Source organism: Triticum urartu, chromosome 6 (assembly GCF_003073215.2).
Source record: "Triticum urartu cultivar G1812 chromosome 6, Tu2.1, whole genome shotgun sequence".
Classification (NCBI taxonomy): domain Eukaryota; kingdom Viridiplantae; phylum Streptophyta; class Magnoliopsida; order Poales; family Poaceae; genus Triticum; species Triticum urartu.
The window spans coordinates 290,553,476-290,564,777 of NC_053027.1; positions in this window are offsets into that span (position 1 = coordinate 290,553,476).

Sequence of the window (11,302 nt, forward strand, 5' to 3'; positions counted from 1 at the left end):
ATAAATGTTTATTATTCATGCTAGAATTGTATTAACCAGAAACTTGATACATGTGTGAATACATAGACAAAACAAAGTGTCCCTAGTATGCCTCTACTTGACTAGCTCGTTTATCAAAGATGGTTAAGTTTCCGAACCATAGACATGTGCTGTCATTTGATGAACGGGATCACATCATTAGGAGAATTATGTGATGGACAAGACCCATCCGTTAGCTTAGCATAATGATCGTTTAGTTTTATTGCTATTGCTTTGTTCATGACTTCTACATGTTCCTCTGACTATGAGATTATGCAACTCCCGAATATCGGAGGAACACCTTGTGTGCTATCAAACATCACAACATAACTGGGTGATTATAAAGATGCTCTATAGGTGTCTCCGATGGTGTTTGTTGAGTTGGTATAGATGGAGATTAGGATTTGTCACTCCGTGTATCGGAGAGGTATCTCTGGGCCCTCTCGGTAATGCACATCACTATAAGCCTTGCAAGCAATGTGACTAATGAGTTAGTTACGGGATGATGCATTACGGAATGAGTAAAGGGACTTGCCGGTAACGAGATTGAACTAGGTATGAGGATACCGACGATCGAATCTCGGGCAAGTAACATACCAATGACAACGGGAACAGCGTATGTTGTTATGCGGTTTGACCGATAAAGATCTTCGTTGAATATGTAGGAACCAATATGAGCATGCAGGTTCCACTATTGGTTATTGACCGGAGATGTGTCTCGGTCATGTCTACATAGTTCTCGAACCCGTAGGGTCCGCATGCTTAACGTTCGATGATGATTTGTATTATGAGTTATGTGATTTGATGAACCGAAGTTTGTTCGGAGTCCCAGATAAGATCACAGACGTGACTAGGAGTCTCAAAATGGTCGAGAGGTAATGATTTTTATATTGTAAGGCTATATTTGGACATCGAAATGGTTCCGAGTGATTCGGGTATTTTTCGGAGTACCTGAGAGTTACGGGATTAGCCGGGGGAAGTTAATGGGCCTTATTGGGCTTTAGTGGAGAGAGGGAAGAAGGGCCACGAGGTGGCGTGCGCCTACCCCCTGCCCAAACCAAATTGGATAAGGGGTGGGGGTGCGGCCCACGCTTTCCTTCTCCCTCTCCCTCCTTTCCTTCTTTCCTACTCCGAAAAGGAAAGGGAATCCTAAGTCCTAGTAGGACTCCGTACACTTGGCGCGCCCCTAGGAGGGCCGGCCTCTTTCCCAAACTCCTTTATATACGTGGGCAGGGGCACCCCAAAGGCTCTCCATGATTTGTCTTAGCCGTGTGCGGTGCCCCCTCCACAGTTACACACCTCGGTCATATCGTCATAGTGCTTAAGCGAAGCCCTGCGCCGGTAACTTCATCATCACCATTGCTACGCCGTCGTGTTGGCGGAACTCTCTCGCACCCTCAACTAGATCAAGATATCGAGGGACGTCATCAAGCTGAACGTGTGCTGAACACGGAGGTACCATATGTTCGGTGCTTGGATCGGTTGGATCGCAAAGACGTTCAACTACATCAACTGTGTTACTAAACGCTTCCGCTTTCTGTCTATGAGGGTATGTGGACACACTCTCCCCTCTTGTTGCTATGCATCTGCTAGATAGATCTTGCATGATCGTAGGTAAATTGTTTTGAAATACTGTGTTCCCGAACATAGGGAAGCATGTTCATTCAATAGATATGTACGTTACCTTCTTCGATAATCATTTGATCCTCTGTTCGGCTTTTTTCTATAACCAAATAGAGTCTCAGGGGCTACTATCTGTATACATGCATATTTCCTTCATATAAAAAGGCATATTATGTTGCATACCTCAAAGCCCGTCAGTAGGCTGGTGAAGGCTTCGTTCAACCCGCTCTTGGCGGACTAAATCTTCTAAACCACTGTACCCTTCAGGGTACGGTGCTCCTCCACGACGGAAGCGCGTCAAAGTGCTTCCACCAAAGTGTCCGGCGCCTCCGGATTGATGGAGGTCGTCGGTGGAGTCGACGCTCCCCCTCCTTCAAAGGTGTTGCTCGCTCGATTCTGGAGCCGTATGGGTCTCCGGAATGGTGTTCGGCTGGGGGCCGGATTGGTCATGGCCCCCGTCATCAGTCTCCATAGGGGTTGGTTCCCCCTTATTCTCGGCAGCCGAGGTGTTACCCTCAGGCGCCATCTTGGCGGCCTCCCGCACCTCTCCATGGCTTGGAGAGGCTCTTTGGGCAACACTTCGGTGTCGTCTGTAGAGGTTGGTGGGGAGGCTCGCGGAGGCGTCTCGCTCTCCACCATCCCCGGCTCTCGCGAGTTCCCCAAAGATAATGATAATTGGGGGAGTTTGCGGGACGGACAGAGGCACACAATACAAATGTGTTAGAATTACAATCATAAAAATCAGATATAGGTACAGTATCCTTGGATACTTACGATGCGGCCAGGGGCTTCAACCTGGGGCGCCACTCGGGGATGGCTTCGGCATCCGAATCCGAGCCGTCCGAGAGGGATATCTTCCCCTCTTGGACGCCTCCGCCTCTGGGTCTATAGAGGCCGCCCTTTTCTTCTTCCTCCCCTTAAGGGGATAATTTATCTCTTCTTCCTCCTCCTCTTCATCTTAATCTCCCTCATCGGAGGAGAGAGCTTCAGTATCTCCGGACACAACGTCTGAAGTGCCTTTACAGCAGAGGCCACATTTGGCTTCCTTGCCCTTCTTCTCTGGCGCCTGATAAGGTGCCAGGACCAGCATCCTCGTTAACAGAGGAGTGGCTGGGTTTTTCGGTAGTGGCGTTGGACACCTGATCCACTCCACCTTCGTTGTCCAGCCCTGAATAAGGAATGGGCATCTTAGTATACCCTTTGACTTATGGACCGAAATTATGTTCGGAAGTAAGAATCTTACCTCAGTAGCCGGATTCGCGCTGTCAAGAACAATATCTTCGGTCTTCTCCGGCCATGACTTTTGGGCCTTAAAAAGAAGTTTCCAGATCTCTTCGTGTGTAGTACCGAGGAAGCGCTGTAGGGTCCGGGGGCCATCCGGATTAAATTCCCACATGCGGAGAGGTCGGCGTTGGCATGGGAGGATCCGGCGGAAGAGCATCACCTGAATCACATCGGTGAGGCTGGTGTGCTTATTTATCATACTCTTCATGCGCTTTTGCAGCATCATCACTTCGTCGGTCGACCCCCAGTCCGGACCCTTGTTGGTCCAAGATGTGAGTCGCATAGGGGGCCCAGTTCTAAATTCAGGAGCGGCCGCCCATTTGGTACCGCGGGGTTCGATGATGTAGAACCACTCCTGCTGCCACACCTTCACGATCTCCATGAAAGCTCCTTTGGGCCAAGTGGTGTTGGGAAGTTTGCTCACCATGGCACCGCCGCGGTCGGCGTGTTGCCCGTCAACCACCTTCGGCTTTATGTTGAAGACTTTGAGCCATAGGCCGAAATGGGGTGGAATGCGACGGAGCACCTCGCACACGATGATAAATGCCGAGATGTGGAGGAAGGAGTTTGGGGCTAGATCATGGAAATCTAGCCCGTAATAGAACATGAGGCCGTGGACAAAAGGGTGAAGTGGAAACCCTAGTGAGGGAGTCCTGGACTAAGGGGTCCTCGGGCGTCCGGCCTGTTAACTATCGGCCGGACTGATGGGTTGTGAAGATACGAAGACCAAAGACTGCACCCGTGTCTGGATGGGACTCTTCTTGGCATGGAGGGCAAGCTTGACAACCAAACATGTAGATTCCTTTCTTTGTAACTGACCTTATGTAACCCTAGATCCTCCTGCTGTTTATATAAACCAGAAGGCTTAGTCCGGAGAGGGAGATATTCATTACCATAGCCATACAAGCTAGACCTCTAGGGTTTAGCCATTACGATCTTGTGGTAGATCAACTCTTGTAATACTTATATTCATCAATATCAATCAAGCAGCACGTAGGGTATTACCTCCATAGAGAGGGGCCGAACCTGGGTAAACATTGTGTCCCCTGTCTCCTGTTACCATCGACCTTAGACGCATAGTTCGGGACCCCCTACCCGAGATCCGCCGGTTTTGACACCGGCATTGGTGCTTTCATTGAGAGTTCCACTATGTCGTCCTCAAAAGGTTCGATGGCCCCTTCAATCGTCAAGAATGACGCTGTCCAAGGAGAAACCTTCCTCCCCGGACAGATTTTCGTGTTTGGCGGCTTCGCAGTGCGGGCCAACTTGTTTGGCCATCTAGAGCAGATCGATAGCTACGCCCCTGGCCATCATGTCAAATCTGGGAGCTTGAACTATGCCGCGGACATCCGTGGAGATTTGATCTTCACTGGATTCGAGACCGCGGCGATCTCTCCTAGTCACCTCGATGAACATGACCTAAATCTGTCATCAGACCACATTCGGGAGATAATTCCTGTAACTGCTCTAGCCTTAGATCTGGAGCATACGGCGCCATCTAAGGACTGGAGGTTCAACCCCACCACGGAGGCCACAGATTCCCCGGCGTTGGAGCCGCACATGGACTTAAACTCACACAATATTTGTGTCACCGGAACCCCGGACTCGTCTCTGGGTGTAAGTTCCGAACCATGTGAGTCCACAGATGCCGAAGTTGATCGTTTATCGATCTTCGAGTTCAACGCCGCAGACATCTTCCAGCACTCACCCTTGGGCGATGTGCTAAGCTCATTAAAGAACCTGTCCTTGGCGGGGGACTCACTGCCGAACTATATCCGGTTCGAACTAGAAGGTGATGACATGGAATTTCGCTCCCCACCCGCCACCCACTTTATAGCCACTGTCGAAGACCTAATCGGCATGCTCGATTACGGCTCCGATGACATCGACGGTATGGACGATGATGCCAGAGAAGAATAGGCCCAGGACCCGCAGTTCTCCGGACGCTAGACGACCACTTCCTCGTACGATGTATACATGGTGGATGCACCAAAGGAGAACACCGCCGATGACAAGGAAGATCCAGTTGAGGATAAACCTCCTGAGATACAATCGAAATGCTGGCATCAGCGGCGCCGCTCTAAGTCATGCTGCAGTAAAGATAGCGACACCGGCACAGGAGAAGATAACGCCCCAGAAGGTGCCGAAGACAACGAACACCCTATTGACGCAGCTACCGAAAAGGATGAATGGGAAGATGGGCAGGTGTAACACCCCGGATGTAACTTTCCCGATTTGTACTCCAACTCTTGCCGTTTCGGCGTTAAGTTATTTTATTTTCTCAGGTTCGGGTTTTTTCTCTGTGTGTTGTTGTCGTTGTCATGCATTTCATATCATGTCATCATGTGCATTGCTTTTGCATACGTGTTCATCTCATGCATTTGAGCATTTTCCCCGTTGTCCGTTTTGCATTCCGGCGCTTCGTTCTCCTTCGGTGGTCAATTCTACCTTTCTTTCGTGTGTGGGGATTAAACATTTCCGGATTGGACCGAGACTTGCCAAGCGGCCTTGGTTTACTACTGGTAGACCGCCTGTCAAGTTTCGTATCATTTGGACTTCGTTTGATACTCCAATGGTTAACCGAGGGACCGAAAAGGCTTCGTGTGTGTTGCAGCCCAACACCCCTCCAATTTGGCCCGAAAACCCACCTAAGCCTTCTCCATTATCTAGATCGTTCGATCATGATCGCGTGGCTGAAAACCGCACCTCATTTGGACTCTCCTAGCTCCCTCTATGCCTATTTAAACCCCCCCCCCCCCGAAATTCGGATCTCCTTCCTCCCCGAAACCCTAAAAATCCCCTCGCTGCCGCCGCCGGACAAAAATTCCACCGACGGACGTGTCCGCCTCGCTCCCCCCGGCCTGTCTCCGCCCGCCACGTGGCACCCGGCCACCGCCGCCGCCGCGGCCCGTACGGGCCCGAGGCCGGCCCTCCCCGCGCCGCGCCCGGGCTCCGCCTCCTCCTCCCGAGCCAGCGAGCTCCAGCCGCCGCTCCTCCGCCCGCCGCCCTGTTCCACCTCGCCGCTGGCCGCCTCCGCCGCCACCTCGCCGCCGCGGGCTGCGCGCCATCGCCGCCGGCCGCCTCCACCGCCACCTCGCCGCCGCGGGCTGCGCGCCACCGACGCCGGCCACCTCCGACCCCGTCCGGCGCCGTCCGCCGCCCGGAGCCGCCATGCTCCTCCACGCCTCCTCTCCGACACGGGCGCCGTCCGGCCGGTCTGGCGACCTCTCCCCGCCGGCCGCTTTTTCTCCGGTCAACCTCGTTTCGTGCGCCAGATCCCGATCCGGATGAACAATGAACCCTAGGTTGATTTTTTTGTCTAAGTCCTGAAATTCCAGATCCATGTGCTGATGTTCCTAGCCCCGTAACTTTGCATCCGTAGCGCCGATTCATGCAGATAGCATATCAAAATGTTCATCTCAGAGAGTACATCATTTTATTCCATTGCATAATTTTCATTTGAGTTCATCTTGATGCCCGAAATGCTGTTATAAGAGGGCTACTTGAGATAATTGTCAGATCTGCTATTCCATTTAGCTTTTTGTCATTTTTGCCATGATTAATGTGTGCATGGTATGCCCTGATGCTCTACATATGTTTTGTTAAGGGTTTTGTCATCTTTCCAGAGGTGCAACCCATGCATTTTTGTGTTGTGTGTGGTGACTAGTGCAAGCTTGCAAAGTGGTGCACTTGCTAATTCTGTTTTCAGGGACTTAGCAATTCCACAAAGTCCTTGAGCTGTTTATCTCATCATGCCATATGTTCATGTTGTTTCCTAGTGATCCGTGCCACTTTTGAGGATGATCAGTAAGGATGTTTTGTTAATATTGTAGTTCTCTATCCATCCATGTCTTTTGTTGCATTTATGGAGCACCCTAGCTTGAGTCAATCGATCTCTACTTTTGCTACTTTGTGAATCTCGGCAGATTGTCAACTTGTTTGCATTTTTGCCGATGATGTTGTAGTTGATCCGTGCATGCTATGCTATTGTTCTTGCCATGTCTAGCTTGCATTTTGTGTGTTCTTGATGGATGTATGCTTATCTTGTCATGACTTGCACCGTAGTGAGTGCATCGAGCTCGTAAACATGCCTACTTGAGTTATGTTTCAGCATGTGTCAGTTTTCACTAAGTCTGAAAACTGATTATGTTTTTGCTATGTTCACATGCTTGCAATTGTATTTTCTGATCCCTTTTGGCTCAAGCTCGCTAAGGGACTTTTGTTAAGCTCTTTGAGTAGCTCCAGTCCATGCTTTACTTTTCCATGTTCAGCTCCTGTAGCATGTAGTTTTGTGGCTCCGAAGAGTGCTACCTAATCTGAAATTCCAGACAAGTGTTAATTTCACCAAGTCTGAGATCTGTTTGCTATATGCATTTTTGCAATGCTTGTTTGAACCTATTAATGGATGAATTGGCCGGAGCTCAGTGCTAGACTTTTGGTAAGCATCTTGTATGCATCCCTGCCATGTATTTTGTTGTCATGTTTGGGTGTCGTAGCTTGTTCATCTCATTGCATTTAGATGGCTACTTGCTGTAAATCGCACACCGGTGTCATATTTGAATCGCTTGCCATTTCCAAACCGTAACTCCGATTCCGGTGTTCTTTATATCGTTTTCAAGCGATTTCATCTCATCTTTCCAGTGGCACACTTGGATTTCCATGTTAAGGCCAGGATCTTGTATTTCCTGTCATATCTTGCATTTTGCATCCCGCATCGCATCCCGCATAGCATATCATCTTTGCACCATCTTGGTTGATCCTTGCACGTGGTTGATTGTGTCCTTGTTGCTTTTTTGTCTTGTTTGGGTAGATCCGGGAGACGAGTTCGCTAACGAGGAGCCCGTTGAGTTTGCTTTCGAGGATCCAGTCAACTCTAACAACTGTGCAGGCAAGATGATCATACCCTCGAAATCACTACTATCTTTGCTATGCTAGTTTGCTCGCTCTTTTGCTATGCCATTGCTACGATGCCTACCACTTGCTTTCAAGCCTCCCAAATTGCCATGTCAAACCTTTAACCCACCATGTCCTAGCAAACCGTTGATTGGCTATGTTACCGCTTTGCTCAGCCCCTCTTATAGCGTTGCTAGTTGCAGGTGAAGATTGGAGCCCGTTCCTTGTTGGAACATTTATTTACTTGTTGGGATATCATTATATTGCTATGTTATCTTAATGCATCTATATACTTGGTAAATGGTGGAAGGCTCGGCCTCTTGCCTAGTGTTTTGTTCCACTCTTCCCGCCCTAGTTTCCGTCATATCGGTGTTATGTTCCCAGATTTTGCGTTCCTTACGTGGTTGGGTTATAATGGGAACCCCTTGATAGTTCGCCTTGATTAAAGCTTTTCCAGCAATGCCCAAAATTGGTTTTACCTTTCGCCACCTAGCCTTTTCTTTCCCTTTGGTTCTGCAGACTCAAGGGTCATCTTATTTTAACCCCCCCGGGCCAGTGCTCCTCTAAGTGTTGGTCCAACTGAGCGATGTCCGGGGCTACCAGGGGCAACTCTGGGCTGGCCTACCTGACGTCTGGCTCATCTGAGTGTGCCCTGAGAACGAGATATGTGCAGCTCCTATCGGGATTTGTCGGCACATTCAGGCGGTGTTGCTGGTCTTGTTTTAACCTGTCGAAGTGTCTTGAAGAACCGAGACACCGAGTCTGATCGGATCGTCTTGGGAGGAGGTCTATTCCTTCGTTGACCGTGAGAGCTTGTCATGGGCTAAGTTGGGACTCCCCTTCAGGGATTTGAACTTTCGAAAGCCGTGCCCGCGGTTATGGGCAGATGGGAATTTGTTAATGTCCGGTTGTAGATAACTTGAACCTTAACTTAATTAAAATGAATCAACTGAGTGTGTTGCCGTGATGGCCTCTTCTCGGCGGAGTCCGGGAAGTGGACACGGTGTTGGAGTAATGTTTGCGCAGGTTGTTCTCTAGTTTCTCGCTTGCGCTTTGCCTCCTCTTCTCGCTCTCTTTTGCGAATAAGTTAGCCACCATATTTTGCTAGTCGCTTGCTGCAGCTCCACATATTTACCTTGCCTTACCTATAAGCTTAAATAGTCTTGATCGCGAGGGTGCGAGATTGCTGAGTCCCTGTGGCTCACAGATTACTATTACACCAGATGCAGGGCCTGGTGATTCCGCTCCAGGAGACGCGCTTGAGCTCAAGTGGGAGTTCGATGAGGACTCTCAACGTTACTATGTTTCCTTTCCTGATGATCAGTAGTGGTGCCCAGTTGGGGGTGATTGGGACTGTGCCGCATGTCGGGTTCTCTTTTATTTTGGCGCCGTAGTCGGGCCATGAGTGTTTGGATGATGTAATGTTATTTATGTACTTGATTGACGTGGCGAGTGTAAGCCAACTATGTTATCTCCCCTTTATTATTTATATTACATGGGATGTTGTGAAGATTGCCTAACTTGCGACATATGCCTTCAATGCGATTATGTCTCTAAGTCGTGCCTCGACACGTGGGAGCTATAGTCACATCGAGGGTGTGAGAGCAGGTTAGCCCTGATAAACAGGCCACACAGGAGGACTTGGAGGACAGTAATTATCTTCCGCTCTCCGAGGATGAGGCGAGCCTCGGCACCGAGGATTTCATCATGCCTAAGGAACCTGTGGAGCAGGAGCGCTTCAAGAGCCAGCTAATAGCCACTGCAAGGAGCCTGAAAAAGAAGCAGCAGCAGCTTCAAGCTGACCAAGATCTGCTCGTCGACAGGTGGACTGACGTTCTGGCAGCCGAAGAATACGACCTCAGACGCCCAACCAAGAGTTACCCAAAATGAAGATTGCTACCTCAGTTCGACGAAGAGGCGCCGGAGCCCATACTTCCCTCGCGTAATGCGGACGACTGAACACTACGCGGTCAGCACAGTGCGGCAGACTGACCACCTTGTGGTCGGGATATAGCGGCAACTCAAGCCGAACAGCAGCCCGCCCCGCCGCCATGAAAAAACAGAGACAAAATAGTTTGGGGTCATACACACGACCTCCGGCAGACCCTGGATAGTAGAGCAGGATATACCCGATCAATTAACGGATCGCGAGGACGTTCCTCAACACGTGATGATGGCTTCCTATTCGGACGTGACAAACCTAGTCACACCCGAGCCGACAACCGCAGACGGACTCCATCGGAGCTACGTCGCGACGCGGCCCGATATAGAGGCGCCGCACACCCTCTTTGCTTCTCGATGAAGTAATGGATCACGAATTCCCCGAAGGGTTCAAACCTATTAACATTGAATCATACGACGGAACAACTAACCCCGCGGTATGGATCGAGGATTTTATTCTCCATATCCACATGGCTCATGGAGATGACCTCCACACTATCAAATAGCTCCCACTAAAGCCAAAGGGCCAGCACGGCACTGGTTAAACATTCTGCCTGAAAACTCTATCGGCAGCTGGGAGGACTTGGAAGAAGCCTTCCTCGACAACTTCCAAGGTACATATGTCCGGCCACTAGATGTCTATTACTTAAGCCACATAGTCCAACAACCTGGAGAGTCTACCAGGAAATTTTAGACTAGGTTCCTAACCAAAAAGAACCAGATCGTCGACTGTCCGGATGCCGAAGCTCTAGCGGCCTTTAAACATAGCATCCACGACGAATGGCTCGCCCGCCACCTCGGCCAAGAAAAGCCGAAATCTATGGCAGCCCTCACGGCACTTATGACCCGCTTTTGTGCGGGTGAGGATAGCTGGCTGGCTCGTAGTAAAAATACGGCCAGCGACGTAGGCCCCTCTGAGGCCAAAAACAGCAACGGCAAGCTCCGACGTAACAGGCACAAACACCTAAGCAATGGTAATAATACCGACGACACTACAGTCAATGCCGGATTTAGCGGCTCCAAGTCCAGCCAGCGGAAGAAACCGTACAAGAGAAACAATCAGGGACGATCTAGCCTGGACCGCATACTCGACCGTCCGTGCCAAATCCATGGCACCCCAGACAAACCAGCCAACCATACCAACAGAGATTGTTGGGTTTTTAAGCAAGTCGACAAGTTAAATGCCGAGAATAAGGAATAGGGATCACAGAGTGAGGATGATGACGAGGAGCCCCTACAGCCAAACACAGGGGTACAGAAGAAGTTTCCCCCTCATGTCAAAACGGTGAACATGATATATGCTACACACATCCCCAGGAGGGAGTGCAAGCGCACACTTAGGGACGTCTACGCGATAGAACCAGTCGCCCCAAAATTTAATCCATGGTCGTCATGCCCGATCACTTTTGATCACCAGGATCATCCGACCAGTATCTATCACGGCGGTTCAGCCGCACTGGTCCTGGACCTAATAATTGATGGGTTCCACCTGACGCGAGTCCTGATGGACGGTGGCAGCAGCCTCAACTTACTCTATCAGCAT